General features: G+C 38.1%; 1 protein-coding gene across 1 annotated transcript in view; it reads left to right on the top strand.

Moving 5' to 3' along the window:
* LOC133649945 (uncharacterized) overlaps positions 1–20,918 on the top strand; it is a 333,671-nt gene that overhangs the window by 236,018 nt on the left and 76,735 nt on the right. The gene's annotated exons all lie outside the window — the stretch shown is intronic.

The following is a 20,918-nucleotide window of genomic DNA, read 5'->3' as shown; positions in this document are numbered from 1 at the left end:
AATATCTTTGTTTCGGAGGATGGGACACATGCAGGACCTTTCAATACAAGCAGCTTAATAAAGCACTTGAAAGCCTGCCATGCATGTGGCAAGTTACCACGGCTGAAGCTAACGAGGCGGGACAAAAACAACAAAAACCCTGACAGATTCATTGCAGCGGAAAGTAAAGTTTTTATGAAAATTACAACGTGGAGTCGGCATTTGCGGTAAACTAATGGAATTCATAGTATTGGATAGTCAACTGCTCTCAGTGGTGACAAATGTGGGATTTCACCGCTTTCGTGGTCGTAAATATCTGGGCGAAACAGCCCTTCCCAACCTGTATAAGACTGTTAGAACTCACCTCCACAAAATTACAAAAGGCGCAGACTCTGTCAGCTTCACGACAAGATATTTGGAGCAGAGATGTCACTTCTTTAGCAGTGATTATCTTAACAGCACATTGGGTCAGCCAAGGAGCTATAGCATCTAATAGATAGAAACCATTGGTAAGCTTTATTGCATTTTTACCATTTCTATGCATTAAATGCTTTCCAAAACATCTTAACAATGGTAAAATCTCTTCAACCTGCAAAAGGGCCACCTTGACCCCAGCTGATAATTTTTAATTCCTGTATTTATTATTTTTTTTTTTTACCCTGCTGAGATCCCTGATGGTGATTCTTTGGTCAAAATGTTGCAATAATTACGTATTAGAAACCATCTTCAAACCACTTTCTGATCGTCTCTTGAGAATGAGTCCTATTTACGTACAGAAGCCCTCCTCCAGGCCAAGCCCCCTTCAACTGTGTCTCCAGTTTGTCAGCCATGTTGAAGTTTTCAGCATGACAGATAGGTAGGACTCTAGGCTACTTTGTATTAGAAATGGCAACAGCGGAGGATTTTAGTATGCGTGTGCATGTACGAGTTAGTCTGCCCCACAACAAGAGGATACAGGAAAATAAGAAATGTATTGACTACAACTGAATAAAACTGACGGATTTTAGTATAAACCTCTACCATATGTAACTAAGACAAAATACGTCACTAGAGTCCCAAATTCAGAACAACACATTTGTAGTAAGTTTGGAAGAAAGCAAGATTGCTTTATAAATGTTTCCGCCATGTCTCCATGGTTTCATTTAACATTTTCGGGACTTATGGGGATCCCAAGTACATAATAACAGGTGCCTACAGATAAGAAAAGTTGGTTTTGCATACCCTTTTAAGGGCACTATTTTCAGGTAATTCTGGAAATTTCAAGAGTTTAACTAAGTATACTAACTAGACAAATTGACAACGATAAATTGCGAAGGATATACGTTTGTATTTTTTTACGATAGTGTGGGGCTTGGTGGCTTTGAATACTTTACATTAGTTTTGGGTGATACTACAAATTTGGGTATTGATCCAATACCAAGTAGTTATAGGGGCTGTTCATAGTAAAAATGTTCAAGATCATTAAATCATTACATTTTTTAATCACAATTCTAATCAGATAAAAACTTAGGATGGTGGTGTTGCAATATCAATTAAATATTCAAACTATATCGTACTCTGATTTAAATCCTTAGTTTTTTGCACTTAAAGCCCTCCTGTGTCCTGGGACTAACCTGCCGAGTTTGTAAACAAACAAAAACGACATGTATTTTTTCTGATAATCAAAAATATTGATCTAATCCAGCGTTTCTCAATTATTTTCTGTTATGGGCCCCCTAGGACGAAGAACATTGTTTATCACTCTCCACTATAAAATGTATAATGTGGCTATACATTTTTTATAACAATACCTCTGCATAACATTGTAAGCTTATTAACATTAAAGGAAACAACACACAAGCCTTTTCCTGTCTCCCACCGTGGTTACAGAGAAGCCAAGTGCTACAATAGCTTCGTCATATTCTGGGACGGAAAAAAAGCATGGTCACGTACGCACCCCTGGCATCGCACCGCTCCCCGCCCGGTGGGGCCAGACCCACTATTTGAAAAGGACTGATCTAATCTAACCACTATTACCCCTGTAATATAGTACAATATAAAAATCAAATAAACTTGTTATCATTACTGTCAATATTTGTATCAATCCGCCCACCTCTGTTAAGGTTCAAGAGATCTAGCGAAAGGTTAGCATATCCTCCTCAGGTGTGTATAGGGATGATACTCGAAACCGGTTTTCCCGGTTGTTCGATAAGAAAAGAACCGAGTCCTCGGACTCGAATCCCTTTTTAAAAACCGGTACCCGTTATCGAGACCACTATAGTAAAGAAAAAGAGTTGGTTCTTTATTCGAACCCCTCGGAACGAATCCCGTCCCGACCAGAAATGCTCCGTGTGACATCACAAGAAATCAGTCACGTAGCTCGGTCATTAAGCGCAGATAGCGAAAGCAGGAAAAAAATGGACGGGAAAAAGTGCTCCAAGGTGTAATAAAGTTCAAAACAAAAGGTATAATCCAATTAATAACTTTACTGGGAGATTTGAGCAGACTACAAACACATGACGAACACTTTTACGACCAACCGGAAACATAGCAACGCACCTCCTTTACGGCAGCTGTCGCAACGTTCTTATAGCAACCGCAGCACATACATATATGACATGATCTCCCTTTTTCAACTTTTGTTTTTCTTTCCTTGTAAACAAAACAAAATCACACTGTATATGTGTTGTCTGTCTAATTATAAATAATGCAGACGAAGCGTGTTGGCTGAGTTCTTGACGTTTACTTTCACGGGTGACGACATGCAACACTTTTCGGCGCTACCGCGCATGCTCGTCACTCCCGTTGCATGATGGGTAGTGTAGTTGTTATATTCCCTAGCTCATAACATTTTTCCCCCTATAAAGAAATAATGTTAACTCAATAAAGTCTATTTCTTTTTTTAGCTTTAACTTTTCATTTTTTAGCATTGTAACCACATTTGCAAACAACTTTTCTCTTCATAGAATTTTCTTTCAATAAAGAAATAAAGTGCAAAAATGTCAAAGCATCATAACAAACAGTTATGCCAAATAGCAGCAGAATTGCACTTTTTGGAGAGCTGTATTATTTTCAGTTTTGTGCCCAAGGGACTGATTTTATTTAACACAAGTATTATTTATACACCTATAGTGATCACAGAGACAGCTTGTTTTTGTGTTACCTTATATATTTGTTTTTCTGAAAAATCCTACTTAATATACTTTGGGTAACAACAGTCAATATTTATTTTTTTAATTTTTTAGGGGGGCAACAGTCAATATTTATTTATTTTTTAGATTAAATTGTTTTCTTATATAATAAAAGTGAGCTTTTGTTAAACCAAATATTGTGTGTTTTTTTCCATATACAACAACCTATCTGGACTCGATAATCAATCAATCAATGTTTATTTATATAGCCCTAAATCACAAGTGTCTCAAAGGGCTGTACAAGCCACAACGACATCCTCGGTACAGAGCCCACATAAGAGAATCGATAAGGAATCGGTTTGATAAGAGGATTCGATAATAGGCTCGAACTTGATAATTTCTTATCAAACATCATCCCTAGGTGTGTAGCATGTTTAGCTATTCCTCATTTTCTGGGGATGAAACTTGTAAGAAATGTAGTTTATTTGCTGCCAAGGAGGCGAGGATTGCTGACTTAGAATGGACTTTGTCATGGCCTTTCACTTGCAATACACAATCACAATACATAATCATTATTTGTTGTGGGGAATGTTAGAAAAGATTTGATCAAGCAAAATCAGTCAAACAGAGAACAACGGTACATATAAAAAACTCAAACATTATGGCATAAAAGTACACACTTTTATTATTTTATAGTGTAGACTGTTAGAAAAGGTTTAAGTGAGATTACTCAGCAACAATGGTAGGTATGAAAACACTAACCTTATGACAAATTGTGTTGGGCGACACCTAGTGGTCTCAATAATTTAAGCTCATGACATAGTAAGTTGAATGATGCGACCACGTTTGTTACTGGATACTTTCTAAAATGTCTAAATTGGAGACGTTGCATGTGTAAGTACTATTATAGTACTATAATTATTTAATACTTGTATTGTTCAATTAAGGAACCTTATGATGTGCATCTAGTGTGTGTGCTTAGCTGTTTTGTGGCTGCTAGCTCCTAGTAGCCTATAGCCTACCATGTTTACTCTTTGTAAATGACTTCACTAAAATACAAATGTATGCAACATTTTGACCGAAGCACCACCAGTGCAGGTTATGTGGACAAGTGTTCTTAACCATAGGGCCAGGGCCCATTGTTCAGTTCAGTTCAGTTCAGTTTATTCGGAACATGCCTACAATACAATTACAATGTAATGCATCACATATTTCAAGTTGTTTCATTACAGCACCTCTGAAAAGGAGTAGGAAGAAGCACAGCTAATTTAATCCTACCCCCTTCCATATCATAGCAGTTTTATCCAATTTCTTTGTTCTCTGTTCGTAACAGAACAGTTAATAAATAAATAAATATACCATAAGTAAGTAAACAAATATTAAATACAAACACAATCATTATCTCTTTTTTTCTAAGATATTTATGATAATTGTTCTTCTTTTTACTTTGTAAACACTTGTAGTTGGAACAGTTTCTTAAACTGAATCATATTGGTGCTTTGTTTGGTTTCCTTGCTTAATCCAGTCCATATAAATTAATTCCACATACAGATCTGCTAAATGTCTCAAGTGTTGTACGTGCATAGAAATGTTTTAAATTAAATTTTACTCTAAGGTTATACTTGTTCTCTTCTGTTGAGAAGAATTTTTGTACATTCTTGGGTAGCAGGTTATAGTTTGCTTTGTACATACTTTTAGCTGTTTGCAAATGCACCAAATCGTTGAATTTCAATATTTTTGATTCATAAATAAAGTGTTTGTATGTTCTCTATATCCAACATTATTTATTATTCTATTTGATCTTTTTTGTAACACCGCACATTTGTAGTTGTTTCCCCATATTTATGCACAATAACTCAGATATGGTAACACTAGTGAGCAGTAGAGAATATGGAGTGATTTTTGGTCCAGAACATGTTTTGCTTGATTTATTATTGACGTGTTTCTTACTACTTTATGTTGTATATTTTTTACTTGAGATTTCCAATTCATTTTATCATCTATTATTACACCCACAAATGTGTTTTCTTTTACCCTTTCAATGTCTGCTCCGTCGGATTGTATTTGTGTTTAACGTCCCCTTCTACTGTTACCAAATAGTCTTATTTTAGTTTTACTGAGATTCAAAGATAGTCTGCTTTTGTCAAACCATCTTTTGATGTTGTTCATTTCTTCTGTTATTATTTGTATTAGCTTCTGTGTGTTCTGTCTTAAAAAAACTGCAGTCATGTCATCTGCAAATAATACTAACTTTTAAGTCCTTTGTAACTTTACAAATGTTGTTTGTATAAAGTTTGAACAATTTTGGTCCGAGTATTGTTTCCTGAGGTACGCCACAATATATTTTCAGCTCTGTAGAAGTGTGTTCGCCTATCTTCACGTATTGCTTCCTGTTGGTTAAGAAGCTTCTTACCCAGTTCAAAAGCAACCCTCTGATTCCATACCTTTCTAATTTGTTTATTAAGATAATGTGATTGATTGTGTCAAATGCTTTTGTTAAATCCATTAACACTGCCGCTGCGTACTGTTTACTATCTATTGCATTGGTAATCTCTTCCTTTATTTTGATTAATACCATTGATGTTGAGATGTTGGCTCTGTATCCGTATTGGTTGTCTGTGAGTGTTAAATTATGATTCATGAATTTTTCCAATGTATTGTTAAGCAGTTTTTTAATCATTTTAGAAAATTGTAGAAGTAGAGAAACAGGTCTGTAGTTTGTAAACTGGTGTTTCTGGGAATTTGCCTGTTTAAAATGATAGGTTGCTGATATATATTAAAGGTTCAAAAATCTCTTGAATAACCTTTTTTATCGTTTCCATATAAATTATGTTACAATCAGTTGAAATCTTGGATTTAAATTTTTTCACAGTATTGATTATTTCCTCCTTCGTCACACCTTTGAGGAACATCGAGTTGGTAATTCTGTCTATAGGGTCATTTATGTCTTCAACTGACTTGGGATCTGGAATCTTTTCTTCCAGATGTGGTCCAATGTTCACAAAGTACTTATTGAAGCCTTCAACTACTTTGTTCATATTGTCATTTTATTACATTTCTCTCTGATAAGTATTTAGGATAATCCTTCTTAGAACCATTTTTAATACGGATTTTAAGAATGCCCATGTTGCTCTTGTATTGTTTTTGTTCCGGTCCAATAATTGATTTTAATTTTCTTTCCTACGTGTTCGTAGTATGCTAATTAGCTTGTTCTTAAAGGTTTCGTACCTGTTTTCTGCCTCTGTAGATCTTTGTGTTATAAATGTTCTTATATCATGTATTTTTATTCTATGCATCATCTTCATCATTTTCACTGTATACATTTCCCCAACCTTGATCTCTCAGATCATTCTTAAAAGCTGTCGTATTTTGTTCTGTGAATATTCATCGAAATGTTTTTGTCATCAATGTTCCTCTTCTTGCAGTTTCCGTCATAGATTATGAAAACTGGCAGATGATCACTGATGTCGGATATTAGCAGAACACTTGTGGGATTATTATCTAAATCATTGGTAAAAATATTATCAATACGTATGGACTTTTGTTTGTTAGGGTTCAAGAGGTCAATGTTGAAGTCTCCACAAAAGAAAGTAATTTTTTGACTGATTTCAGTAAAAGTTGCCTTAATCCAGTTCTCAAACATATCAATGTTTGAGTTAGGTGATCTATATATGCAGGTGATTAATATGTTCATATTTGAATGGTTATACATTCTAAGACATTATCAATAGCTAATGACATAGTTTTTACCACTTCGTAGTTTAAGTTCATCCGTTCTTGTTGGTTCCGTTGATTTAATTTAGTTCATATCTTTCTAAGTCAAAATCCATTCCCTTTTTAGCATCTATCCATGTTTCTGAGATGGCGATAACTTTGAAATGTGTGTTGAATTGTTCCAAAAAATGCTTCACATTGTTGTAGTTAGCATTAAAAGATTACAGTTGGTACAAAATGCGGCTGCAAGGCTTTTGACAAAAACAAGAAAGTTTGATCATATTACGCCTATACTGGCTCACTTGCACTGGCTTCCTGTGCACTTAAGATGCGACTTTAAGGTTTTACTACTTACGTATAAAATATTACACGGTTTAGCTCCAGCCTATCTCGCCGATTGTATTGTACCATATGTCCCGACAAGAAATCTGCGTTCAAAGAACTCCGGCTTATTAGTGATTCCCAGAGCCAAAAAAAAGTCTGCGGGCTATAGAGCGTTTTCTATTCGGGCTCCAGTACTCTGGAATGCCCTCCCGGTAACAGTTAGAGATGCTACCTCAGTAGAAGCATTTAAGTCCCATCTTAAAACTCATTTGTATAATCTAGCCTTTAAATAGACCCCCCCTTTTTTAGACCAGTTGATCTGCCGTTTCTTTTCTTCTCTCCTCTTCTCCCCTGTCCCTTGCGAGGGGGAGTTGCATAGGTCCAGTGGCCATGGATGAAGTGCTGGCTGTCCAGAGCCGGGACCCCGGGTGGACCACTAGCCTGTGCATCGGTTGGGGACATCTCTGCGCTGCTGACCCGTCTCCGCTCGGGATGGTTTCCTGTTGGCCCCGCTGTGGACTGGACTCCCGCTGATGTGTTGGATCCACTGTGGACTGGACTTTCACAATGTTATGTCAGACCCACTCGACATCCGTTGCTTTCGGTCTCCCCTAGAGGGGGGGGGTTACCCACATATGCGGTCCTCTCCAAGGTTTCTCATAGTCATTCACCGACGTCCCACTGGGGTGAGTTTTTCCTTGCCCGTATGTGGGCTCTGTACCGAGGATGTCGTTGTGGCTTGTACAGCCCTTTGAGACACTTGTGATTTAGGGCTATATAAATAAACATTGATTGATACAAACTTCTGCTGTTTAAGTGAATAATCGACAGTTTGTTTTTGATTTTAATGTTTCAGTTATATTGGTCATCTATATAATAAAAACAAGTAATCCTGTAAAAAAAACAATTAGCGCCTTTCAGATGGCCACCAAAACAATATCCGTTTCTCAGCTGTGGTCTGTATGGACTGCAGTGATACTCAGTTGTAATATGCTTTTTCACCACCTGTGGCATTAATGCCAATCACAAACAAACAGAAGAAGTCTGGAGCTAAAGTCACTGAGAAGTTTTTTAAGTGCAAAAAATATGACTAATGTGGTAAAGCTGGATTTCATTTACACTTACATTTTATTGACAGTTTAGTTAAGAAACATATTCATTATTAATGTAGTCTATTTATTTCAGCACAACATAATTCCAGCACCCCTCACGACCCCGAATGGGACAAGCGGTAGAAAATGGATGGATAATTGTATGTACATTTATTTTTTGTCACTTATTTATGAGTCCCTTCTAATGCAGTTAATTTGGTTAGAACTTATTTTTTAATCAGCCTGACCTAAGCCATAAAGTTTTTTTCAAATAAGTAATAATCTTTGTGATTAACACATTGTTTCGTATCATTTAACAGGGATGTAAACCAAATAGGTTAAATATAATTATTAAATACGATTAAAATCAAGAGTAAGATTGCAAATTCACTTTTATATTTGAGTGGGTCCCTGGCCCTCTGTAGTGTAAAAGTTGGGCCGGGAGGTGAATAATGTTAAGAACCCCTAATGTAGACAACAAAGAAGTGCTTTAAAAGTAGATTAAAAATCATAACATGATTCCCTTTAAAGGGGAACTGCACCTTTTTTTTTTTTAATTTTGCCTATCGTTCAGAATCCTTAAGAAGACAAAAGGTGTTTTTTTGGGGGGGGGGGTTTGCATTCTATTTTGTAATAATCGTCACTTTCTAGGTGTCTAGCAATGCAGCTAATGGTGGCAATCCATTCTGCCTCTAAATCACTTTAAAAATGCATCCAAATACGCCAACAATACTTCATTTACATCCTGTAACCTGTATAATTACCAAGCTGTAGCGGCATTGTTATCGTAAGAGCAAACACTAAGGAACAATTTCCAGCGTAGTAACACATCGCCCTGCGACGACATACTACAATTTTAGCCGTTAGATAGCTTTTGCGTCATCAGTTGAATGGCTTTTTGAGTTTGTAATGCACAACATAATGCGAATGGACACCACTAAAAAAACATGAACAATCATATTACAGTATCTATAAAGTATTTGCCAACATTTCATGTTTTGTGTGTACACAGCTAGCTCGACAGTGTATGTAGTTGTACTAACAAGCAGGATGTGTTGCGTGTATCATGATCAATTTTATAGTGACTTATTCGATAGACAGTTGTCCGTTAGGTCAAGCTAGCCGGGGATGTTTTTTTTCCCAGTTGATTTTGGGTAAGCACGCCATTTATGTCCACATAGCTTGGCTCCAAGTTCCACATTTGCAGCGTCAAGACACACGGACCACAAAAAGATAAGGTAGTGAATCCTCATTTATCCAAAATAGTCATCTTCATTGTCTGTTACCAAGTCTGCCATGATTAGAACGCACAAGGGCTTGTTTCCGGAAGTAGGAACACACATTTGTTGCCGGAAGTCGGAAGCGCGTTGCTATGGGAATGGAAATAAATGTGCTAAGCAAATCCATTCCGGTAATGCTTAAAATGACCAAAATACGGTAAATATTGTACATATTTACACAGTTTTATGGACCTGTCTGTTACTACATTATATTTAATGTATAGACTTGTATATAAAGCGTTGATGGAGGGTTTTTAAAGTTGTTTTATAGGGCTTTGAAGGCTCCCATTAGCCGCATCTTGCAAGCGTTTTTAATCATCTTTACAATCCTAAAAACAAAAAAAAGACAAGTGTTCTTGTTTCTCATAGTATTTGTGAACGATAGGCAAAATTCCCTAAAAAATGCAGTTCCTCTTTAAGCTTTAGCAGGTGAGCTTAGCATACATAGGCGCTCACAACTGGAAACCATCAACAATGCAAAAAATAGCATGGCATGGAAATGATCTAATCCCCAGCAGCTGCAACAGCATATATAAAGCAAAGTGATTTGTTTAGACACAGTGACACTCCTGTAAAATATTGTTGTACACTGGCTACTCTTAAAGGCCTACTGAAACCCACTACTACCGACCACGCAGTCTGATAGTTTATATATCAATGATGAAATCTTAACATTGCAACACAATACGGCCGGGTTAAGTTATAAAGTGCAATTTTAAATTTCCCGCTAAACTTCCGGTTGAAAACTCCTTTGGAGGATGACGTATGCGCGTGACATAGTCAGTTTAACAGAGGTATGGCTCCCCCATTGAAGCCAATACAAACTAGCTCTGTTTTCATCTCATAATTCCACAGTATTCTGGACATCTGTGTTAGTGAATATGTTGCAATTTGTTCATTGCATTATGGAGAATGAAGCTGAGCAAGCAAAGAAGAAAGTTGTCGGTGCGAAGCGGAGTATTTTGCGAGGGAAGTCAGCAACACAACACAGCCGGCGTTTCATTGTTTACATTCCCGAAAGATGCAGTCAAGATCGAAGAACTCGGACAACAGAGACTCTTACCAGGAGGACTTTGACTTCGATACACAGACGCCTGTAGAGAACTGGGACAACACCAACTCTTACCAGGATTACTTTGATACGGATACACAGACGCAGACGCGGTACCGTGAGTACGCAGCTGTGCTTCCAAACATTTGATCGCTTGCCCGTACGTGCGTGTCACGTACGTAACTTTGGTTAAATATATAAGCTTTATGAACCTTGGGTTAGGTGAACGGTCCTTTGGGCTGAGTGAGTGTGTGTGTTGTGCAGGTGTTTGAATTGTATTGGCGGGTTATATGGACGGGAGCTAGTAGTAGGAGCTAGCATAACAAACACCTAGGTGTTTTTATGTGGGATTAATTTGTGGCATATTAAATATAAGTCTGGTTGTGTTGTGGCTAATAGAGTATATATATGTCTTGTGTTTATTTACTGTTGTAGTCATTCCCAGCTGAATATCAGGTCACCCCCGGCTCTCACAGCATCTTCCCTATCTAAATCGCTTCCACTCCCCACTAGTCCTTCACTTGCACTTTCCTCATCCACAAATCTTTCATCCTCGCTCAAATTAATGGGGAAATCGTCGCTTTCTCGGTCCGAATCGCTCTCACTTCTGGCCGCCATCACTGTAAACAATAGGGAACTTTGCGGAAATGTTCGACTTTTTTTTGTCAGATACCAAAAGTTACGATCTTTATCGTCGTTGTTCTCTACTAAATCCTTTCAGCAAAAATATGGCAATATCGCGAAATGATCAAGTATGACACATAGAATAGATCTGCTATCCCCGTTTAAGTAAAAAAATGTCATTTCAGTAGGCCTTTAATAATCGAAGAACATCCAAGTGTTGTTTGTATAGGTTTGCCTCTTGAGAACTCATACTGTAATTAAAAAAAACATGACTGTATATCACCTTCTGCTATTTTGTCCGCGTCACCCTCACGGTTAGCTAAGCCAGATGCTGCTCAAGTCGCCACGTTCTTCACCTTCCTGTGGAAGTCATCATGCAAACCCCGCTGGCCTTCGTTCTGGGCTTTTCTTCTGTGACCCAGCGCGCTGCAGGGCCAGAGGCTGGCACACCGTGCTGACTCCACTCGCTGGCTGTCCTGTAAATCGTTGTTTTATGGCCCTTGTAATGATTCCCTAGCCTGCAATCACCACTCTGTCGCACTGCAGATAGAACCCGCTGCTCGTGGCTGCTGACATGAAGGGGGTTTGCGTCTGTGGATGGTTGGAAAATATATTGTAGGAAACTGGAAAACACCCGATGATGACCAGGCGGCGATGCGCACACTGCAGTTCTATTCTCGTTAATGAAAATGCATGAGTTATCATACCCCATCTACCTTAATCCTTACTTCTGTGCAAAGGTCATTTCAATTGTTGTGATTTTTAGATTTTTTTAAATGTACAGAAGTGCACACATTATCAGTACAATGTTCAGTTACATAATATAGCTATTTAAACCTATTATGTACTCACAACTCCATACAGCAGGTGTGTTGGGAGATAATCGATTGCGTTCATCATGTGTTCTTTTAGTATTAGAAAAAGACTCTTGTGCGCAGACAAATAGTTTTTAAGAAAGTAAGAGATAATTCATATGTGTTTATAATTTTGTCTGTCACAAGATCACACTTTGTTTCAACGTTTACTTGCTCTATTTAGTCAAGTTTGATGTTCTCTTGGTTCTGCGCCAAAGCCGATAGCCACACAAACTGTAGTTTAACCTTTTTTTGAGGTGGAAAAGTTGCAAATCCCACCTTTGTTTTGTTAACTTAAATGAAAAACTGCATTATTTAAAAAATAATAATAATTAAATAGGAATATTCACACACTAGAGCACATCCATGTGACGTTAATGACACCTGGTGACTCCTCAGTATACACTACTACAGGGGCCTTTTACGTGTTCCGGGCCAGGGATCCTAAAACTAATCCAGAGAAGGAGCAAGAACCCCCTTCTAAAACTGTAATTATGTTTTAGATTAAAATAGTCCTAAAGATACCTTGTTATTGTACAATACTGTAATAATATATTCAAATATTACAGTATATGGCCGCTAATAGTTAGCTGGCACTTAATTCACTAATCGCCAGCTGGCAACTAGCACCCTAATCGTTAGCTGGCCTCTGGCACACTAATCGCTAGCTGAAAACTAACACAGTAATTGCTAGCTGGCAACTAGCGCCTTAATCATTAGCTGGCAAGTAACGCATTATTTGCTAGCTGGCAACTTCCACACTTACTTCTAGCTGACAACTAGCATCCTAATTGTTAGCCATTTGGCTATGCTAACATGAATACAATAATATAATAAGTCATTATATTTTAGATATAGATATAGAGTCCATCTAACATACCGAAAAATATGGTCTGATTACAAGAAAAGTTGAAAGAGTATAATAAGACAAATGTTTTTACAGTGAGTTGGGCGGCCTTTCCACTGTCATTTCTAAACTATACTACAATATATTGGATATATATTAATGTGTATTAAAATTAATTACAATTTCTTGAAAAATTGCAGGGGGAATATAAAAAAAAAATTAAAATACAATTCTAATCAACCAACAATTGCCGTACCTCTGGGAGATCCCCTGTTGAAAACATCTGCACTACTACATCCATCCATTCATTTTCTACGGCTTGTCCCTTTCGGGGTCGCGGGTAGGCTGCAGCCTATCCCAGCTGCACTCTGGTGGAAGGCAGGATAGCATCTGTTTATTTTTCGTTAAATAAACAAAAACGCCATGGATTCGATCATTGACTATGGGCAAAATGTAACGAATCAAATTCGACTATGAAAATCCATAGTTGAAGACAGTCCTAGAATATACAGAAAATCAGACTTGGACATCATACGCTGCAGTGTGAAATAGCCCTAGTGTCACTTGTCTGTAGTGATTGGAAACAACTGAAATAAGTAGCAAAATGAATGCAGGTTTTGTTGTGTCTTATAGTCACCAAACAATTGGATTCAAACAATTGTTTTCATTATTTTCCCAGTGATTAATTGTTAGGTGTGTAAACATTCCTCAATGCTCAAGTGTGTTTACCTTGCAAAAGCATGCATCTTATGTCTTCTTTGTTTATTGACTGATTTGAAAAAAAAAATGCTTTAAGAGATCAAATTATTTCAATATAAATAGCGCCAGAACTAAAATCTGAGGAAAAACTTACATCGTCATTAGTTTTGGTCTTATTAAAAGCTCATGCTTCCCCACACGCCCACGAGTAGACATTAAACAGACAAGGCAGAGATTCTTTACTCTGCATGTGACCCTCCTGCTTAGTATGCCAGCCACGTCTGGCTGAAGGAGCGACATTAAATTGGGATCAGGCCGATTAGAGTATAATATAGAGGACTATTAGAGGATGCAAATGAGAATCACAGGTTAGTCTGTGCAAGGGTCCTAGCCAAGCTAGTGGGGCCCTTTGCACACTACACTGTACCACATTTATGTATTGTAATTAGAAAGGAATTGTTTATTGTTTTTTTAAAAATATGGAGAAAAAATATTTCAAAAATGTGTTTATCTATCGGATGCAAGCAAGGTTCTTGATCCCCTCTTTCCAACCTGTGTATCCTCCTAAGAGCCAGCGTTCTCTGTGGACGCTTGTATTTTTGCATAACTGGGCAATTTGTTCCAAAATGTATAACTCTCGTAAAATAGACCAAAAACAAATGTCCACTGCCAAGGACGCTGTTTTTAGGACGTTATTCTGTCCTTGGTGATGTCAGACTTTATCTTGAACCTCTTCTACAATTAAAGGTCCCTTATTGGTTAATTTAAAGGGGAACTGCACTTCTTTGGGAATGTTGCCTATCGTTAAAAATCATTATGAAAAAAATAATGACAGATGGATTTAAACTTTTTTTTTTGCATTCTAAATAATATATACATTTGATCAAAAGTCCGCTTACAATGGAGCCTATGGGAGCCGTACAATTTTGCCTATGGAGCACCTAAAAAACATCCAAACACCTCCATTCAGGTTTTGTATACATGATGTAAGTATATATGTAATGTACTAACAGGCACATTTATAATAACATTTCATAATTGCGTATTTTGATCATTTTAAGCATACGCGACGCAATAATTTATAAAACGCATCACGATGTTTGCTTTTTTTTCATCACTGATTTATGCTCACTGCAGACTTTTTGAGAGCCAACACACATGATAAAACACAACTTACTGTACAAGGTCTGCTGTCAATAGGATGCCCACTGCTAGGATGTTTATATATTCCCAGATGAGACACAATCGCTTTCTGTGTCGTTCTCGCCAGTTCCAGGTCCTAAACGGTGGTCAATGTGTGGGATTATATTCTCAGCCATCTACTTTTTAGGTGAGAGGCATGTTTTATGATCTACAATAAACTTGCAGGGAGCAGGGAAGTGAGGAAGCAGCAGACCACTCGATGATGTAAACACAGTGACACACGGTAGTGATCACGGCGCCTCTATAAATAGTTTGTCTGCGTTAGCGCTTATAATAACAATATCACTAATACTTGGTTAATATTCCAGTCACAAAATGTAAATGAAGTATTGTTGGCGCTTTTTAATTTGTTTTTTATCTGATTTTATGGGTGGAATAGGGGAGCTCCCATTGACTCCGCTGTAAGCTGACTTTTATTTACGTTTATTTGATATTTACAATACATTAAAAGAAAAATCCATCCGTCAACATGTCTTTTAAAGCAGGGGACATTCAACACAATTTGTTTTTACAGAATGCTACGGACCGGTGAGCCAGGCTTCTCCCTTCACTCTTATTCTTATTTTGTATATTCATGAGAACTAGCATCCTCTACGGTAGACATTTAATCTTTTTCCAATTATTTTGTCAGACTTATTAAATTCAGAAAAAAATAAGTCTGCCTATCGCACATTGCTGTTTTTTAAGAACTTGCTGCCAAAAAGCTAATCAAATATCATCTACAGGTGGAACTCAAAAAGGTTTAATTTGAATTAATGGACCAACAGATGTCACATTTTGACATCATGAGACCAAGATGACGTTAAGAATTGATTAACATACCTCGCCATTTGAGGCTTCAAACGGAATTTTGTCTGAGGCAAGTGTTGTGTGTGACATAGTGACAGGCTGTGGATCATCAGGGTCAAAATATTTGTACTTGAAAAAAATAACATTGAAATTTAAAGTTCGAGTTTTGATGTTGAATTTGGAAAAATACTTCAGTGTATTACAAATAAAAAGTAGTCGACACATTTTTTTTAGTTTTAATAAAATTTAAACACTGCATTTTTTTTTTAACAAATTCCTTATTTTCCTTTTATTTCACTATATTTTCACTTATTTTCACTTTCATATATTTTGATATCTGAGCTCGTATTTTTTTTGCCGGATTAAAAATAAATTTTTTACAGTTTAATTTAATTTTTTTTCAAATTGAATCTTGTTTTTCCAGATTTAGAAATGTTACCCTTTTCAGGTGGAGCACGTGCAGGGGGGGTGGCCTCATGACCCTGTGAAGTAAATCAAAGTGATTTTGCTGCCCTCCTGCTCATTGAACTTTGTGCACTATAAAATACGTTCAATCACTATATATATTTTAAAATTACACAAAATTCACTACAGTGCATCAATCAAAGTTGGGCTATACAAAATCCAAAACCAGTGAAGTTGGCACGTTGTGTAAATCGTAAAATCAAATAGAATACAGTGATTTGCAAATCCTTTTCAACATATATTCAAATGAATACACTGCGTAGACAAGATATTTAATGTTCGAACAGAGAAACACATTTTTTTTTGCAAAAAATCATTAACTTAGAATTTAATGGCAGCAACACATTGCAAAAAAGTTGGCACAGGGGCATTTTACCACTGTGTTACATGGCCTTTCCTTTTAACAACACTCAGTAAACGTTTGGGAACTGAGGAGACCGATTTTTTAAGTTTTCAGGTAGAATTCTTTCCCATTTTTGCTTGATGTACAGCTTAAGTTGTTTAACAGTCCGGGGTCTCCGTTGTCCTAATTTATGCTTCATATTGCGCCACACATTTTCAATGGGAGACAGGTCCGGACTACAGGCAGGCCAGTCTAGTACCCGCACTCTTATACTACGAAGCCACGCTGTTGTAACACGTGCAGAATGTGGCTTGGCATTGTCTTGCTAAAATAAGCAGGGGCGTCCATGAAAAAGACGTTGCTTGGATGACAACATATGTTGCTCCAAAACCTGTATGTACCTGTCAGCATTAATGGTGCCTTCAAAGATGTGTAAGTTACCCATGCCTCGGGCACTAATACACCCCCATACCATCACAGATGCTGGCTTTTGAACTTTGAACTTTGGTTATTTTCCTCTTTGATCCGGAGGATACGACGTCCACAGTTTCCAAAAATAATTTGAAATGTGGACTCGTCAGACCACAGAACACTTTTCCACTTTGCATCAGTCCATCTTAGATGATCTCAGGCTCTGCGAAGCCGGCGGCGTTTTGTGAGTGTTGTTGATAAATGGCTTTCGCTTTGCATAGTAGAGTTTTAACTTGCACTTACAGATGTAGCAACAAACTGTAGATACTGACAGTGGTTTTCTAAAGTGTTCCTGATATCATGTGGTGATATCCTTGGATCGAAACCCACATTAGGGAAAGAAAAAACTAAACCCAACGGGATCAATTAGAAAGCTTAGAAGGGACGAAACACTTGTAACAAAAATGTAACAAAGTGATCACTGCAAACTCCTGCGTTCTTCGACTTTGCCTTCTTGAACTGGAGTGTGTGCTACTTTTCTCATCTTCTTTCATAAAAACTTGACATTTTTCACCCTTCTTGATACATCTGAAGAAACTTTGATCCTTTTCGCGATTTGAAAGGTTCCAACAGCCTAAAACAATGCAAGCATAGGGCATTTTTCTTCGAGAAAGGCAAACGCTATGGCAACAGACACTCACTGGCCCACCACTTTGAGCTTCGCATAGGTAGTAACGTGACGTCAGGTAAATACAACAGAGAGAGATTATATCCTGGCTCCGCCCAGCTGGACATACAATGACTAAAAGTAAAGAAGAAGACAAAATAAGTAAAGGAAAACCACAAGGGCTACATATACATAGTGTAACGTCTACAAATGAACATGTGACAAGGGTTTAACAAGCTCATAAAGAATAAACATGACATAAAAAAGATTATTTTGATGTACAGTTTTATGCTGATGTGCTAAATAGTTGTTGTGTAGGGGTGTGCAAAGTGTGGCACGCAGCTCGTTTTTATACTGGAAAAATAGGCTCCGGCATCCCCCCGCAACCTCGAACGGGACAAGCGGTAGAAAATGGATGGATGAATTATAATGAGTATGAGACTGAAAGGTTTTGGTGTACTAAAACACGTGCAAACTTGATAGCACATGCAAAGCTGATTTACGAAGCGTGTGCAAAGTAGATTGCGTCTGCGTCTGTTCAGTGAGCAGAATAAGGATCCATTTTGCGTCTCTGTCTTTCTTAATAACTCTAATAACTCTATGCTGATCTTCAGAACGCCCACAATACTGGGAGGACAAAATGCAAATATAATCATACAGCACACACAGCCTGGTTTACTAAACTAGAAAGTGATTGCGGCACCTGAATTAGGGTATTCATTTAGCATGTCTGAAAAGTATGTCCAAACTGAACTGTTCCACACACGGCTGGAAGATCAGTGCCGTGGCTGCAAAGACAGACCATGGACAGACGAGAATCCTCCGTCCTATGTGTGTGTCAAGTCAGCACAGGGGACAGAGAGAAGGTCGCTGATTCTTGAGCAGGTGTTGAGGAGAAGCGAGCCAGCCAGATGGTGGAAATGCGGCAGCAGGAAGCCTGGACAATATGGGAGCAAGGTCACATAGACCGAGCTGTGGAAAACTGATACAATTCCTGATTCAGGTGGTCTATGACGTGTTGCCAAATCTGTCCAATCTCTTCATCTGGGGGAAGGTGGAGACACCAGCTTGCACCATCTGCCAGTTGAGAGGAACCTTGGAGTACATCCTAAGGTGATGCACAAAAGCGAGGGGCAGTTCCGCTGGCGGCATGACCAGGTCCTGAAAGGCATAGCAAATTCCATCTGCTATGCCACAGTAAGAACCTTCGCCCAGTGAAGAACACCATTGCTTTTATCAGAGCTGAGGAGAAGTCTACAGCAGCGGCCCCGGAACACCTCCTTTGGATTGTTTTGCAACGGCACACGATTGGGAGATGGCAGTAAATCTGGGGAAGCAGCTGAAGTTCGGTGAAGCGATCCCCAAGACAACATTTAGGCCAGACATCGTTCTTACCTCTGTAGCCTCAAAGCAGGTGATTCCTTTGAAGCTCACTGTGCCTTCAGAGGACCGCATGGAGGAGGCTAACGGAAGGAAGAGGGCAAAGTATGCTGAGCTAGTGGAGAAGTGTCGCAGCAAAGGTTGGCGGGCAAGATGCCAACCCCTCGAAGTGGGACGCCGGGGGTTTGTGGGCCAATCCCTCTGCAGGGCCTAGAAAAAGCTGGGCATTACAAGGGCCAGCCAGCAATGGGCTATCAAGTAGGCCACTGATGCAGTAGAAGTGGCGTCGAGACGACTGTGGATCAGGAGGGGAGAAGCGTGGCCTGTAGGGTAGCACTACCTGGACACAAGCTGGGGCTTGATCAACCCCAGCTGGGTCGCCAAGCTGGGGAGTAGATGTGATTGTTGAAAGACCCGAAACTCCCTCTGATCCCAGGTTACATCACTAACGATGTGTCCAGGAGCACCAGACGGTGTATCTAAAACGGATTGACATAAATAAAAAATATTAGACATATTGTCCTTTTAAAAACATCCTTTTATAATTCTATACTGCATGCTAGGTGACTTTAAGGGCTAATTAAAACAAATGTAATTGATGTGTTTTGGTGTCTTATAGTGTTTTTTAATTACACTAAATTGTTCACATATAATATTAATAATTTAAAAAATGCCCATACAAAGTGGTAGATGTCTCCTGCATGTTTGAAAACATAACATAACACCACATGTAGGAGCATTTTAAAATGAATGTGCAGTAAATTATGGAGTGTCACCTTGGTGGAAGCCCCATTTAGTACACACAAAACATTTCAATAAGGTGGTCTGCACCGCGTTTCAACTGTACACGCAGTCTTAATAGATCACACGCAACACACCCACTAATAGTGGACACTATTTTAATGTTTGCTAACGCTGTGTAGCGCGTGGTATTTGGATCTTAGTAAATTACGCCTAAGTCTGTAATGTTACCTATATTCATATTTTTCAGTTGTTCAGCCTTTGTTTTGGTACAAAGGTGTACCCAATTCCTAGTGGTACACATAAGTTGTTAAATAACAGAAGTATTTATTGCATCATGCATATAGTCGAACTGCAGATCCAGCCATGCAGGGAACCTCCACAAGCCTAAAGAGTGTTCATTTAAGTGGCCATAAAACAACTTGGCGTGGAAGTATGCAGTGCAGCCGTGAGTTGTTTGGTAACAGTTCGTCTTCCCGGTGAAATAGGACAAAAACAGGGGTGCGTCCCAGGGACAATTTGCAGCACTTGGCTTGTTTTTAGTGTCTTCTGGCATATTGAAGAACAATTTAATATCTAAAATTTTTTCCATGAATTTGTTATAGTACAAAATAAAATATAAGTTTGATTAAAAAAGTATCAAAAATGTTTTACATAACTAAAAAAGTGTGGAAAAATGCATCATTCAACTTACTGCGTCATGAGCTTAGTTTAATGAATCACTGTGTCCTCTAGGTGTCCAAAAACAATTAACGCTACAATTTAAATGCATAAATCTGTCATAAGGGGTTTTCATGCCTACCATTGTTCTCTGTTTGAGTAGTATTACTTGATCGAGCCTTTTTCTAACATTCCACACTCCAAAATATTAAAAGTGTTTATATTGTATCAGATTAATATTGGTATCGGCCAATACCCAAGGCTCCAATATTGTATCGGAAGTGAAAAAGTTGTTCGTAAAATCTGAGCTTTGCACACACATGCTTTATGGACGTCAGCTTTGAGTACAACTTGTGGACTGTTCCACTTATTGTTTTACTTCCCTAAAAATAAACTGGGTAAATTATGGTATTTGTAATATACAACACTAAAAAAATGTATATGGGTATTCTCATTCATCCAGGTCATTGATTGATTAATTGATTGATTGATTGCTTGATTGATTAATTGATTGATTAATCGATTGATTGAATGCGCTGACAATACTAAAAAAGCAAAGATATCAATGATGTGTTCAGATAGCTTAGCATTTACTTCTAATGGGTTTTGGCCTAGTTAAGTTAGCTTAGCGGTATGTCCTTCAAAATCTTACTTGTAAATATTCGTCCCAGATGTTGAAATATCCA

Source organism: Entelurus aequoreus, linkage group LG05 (genome assembly GCF_033978785.1).
Source record: "Entelurus aequoreus isolate RoL-2023_Sb linkage group LG05, RoL_Eaeq_v1.1, whole genome shotgun sequence".
Taxonomy (NCBI): domain Eukaryota; kingdom Metazoa; phylum Chordata; class Actinopteri; order Syngnathiformes; family Syngnathidae; genus Entelurus; species Entelurus aequoreus.
Note: the sequence above shows the minus strand (reverse complement) of the source record. Positions and strands in the feature narration are given on the sequence as shown.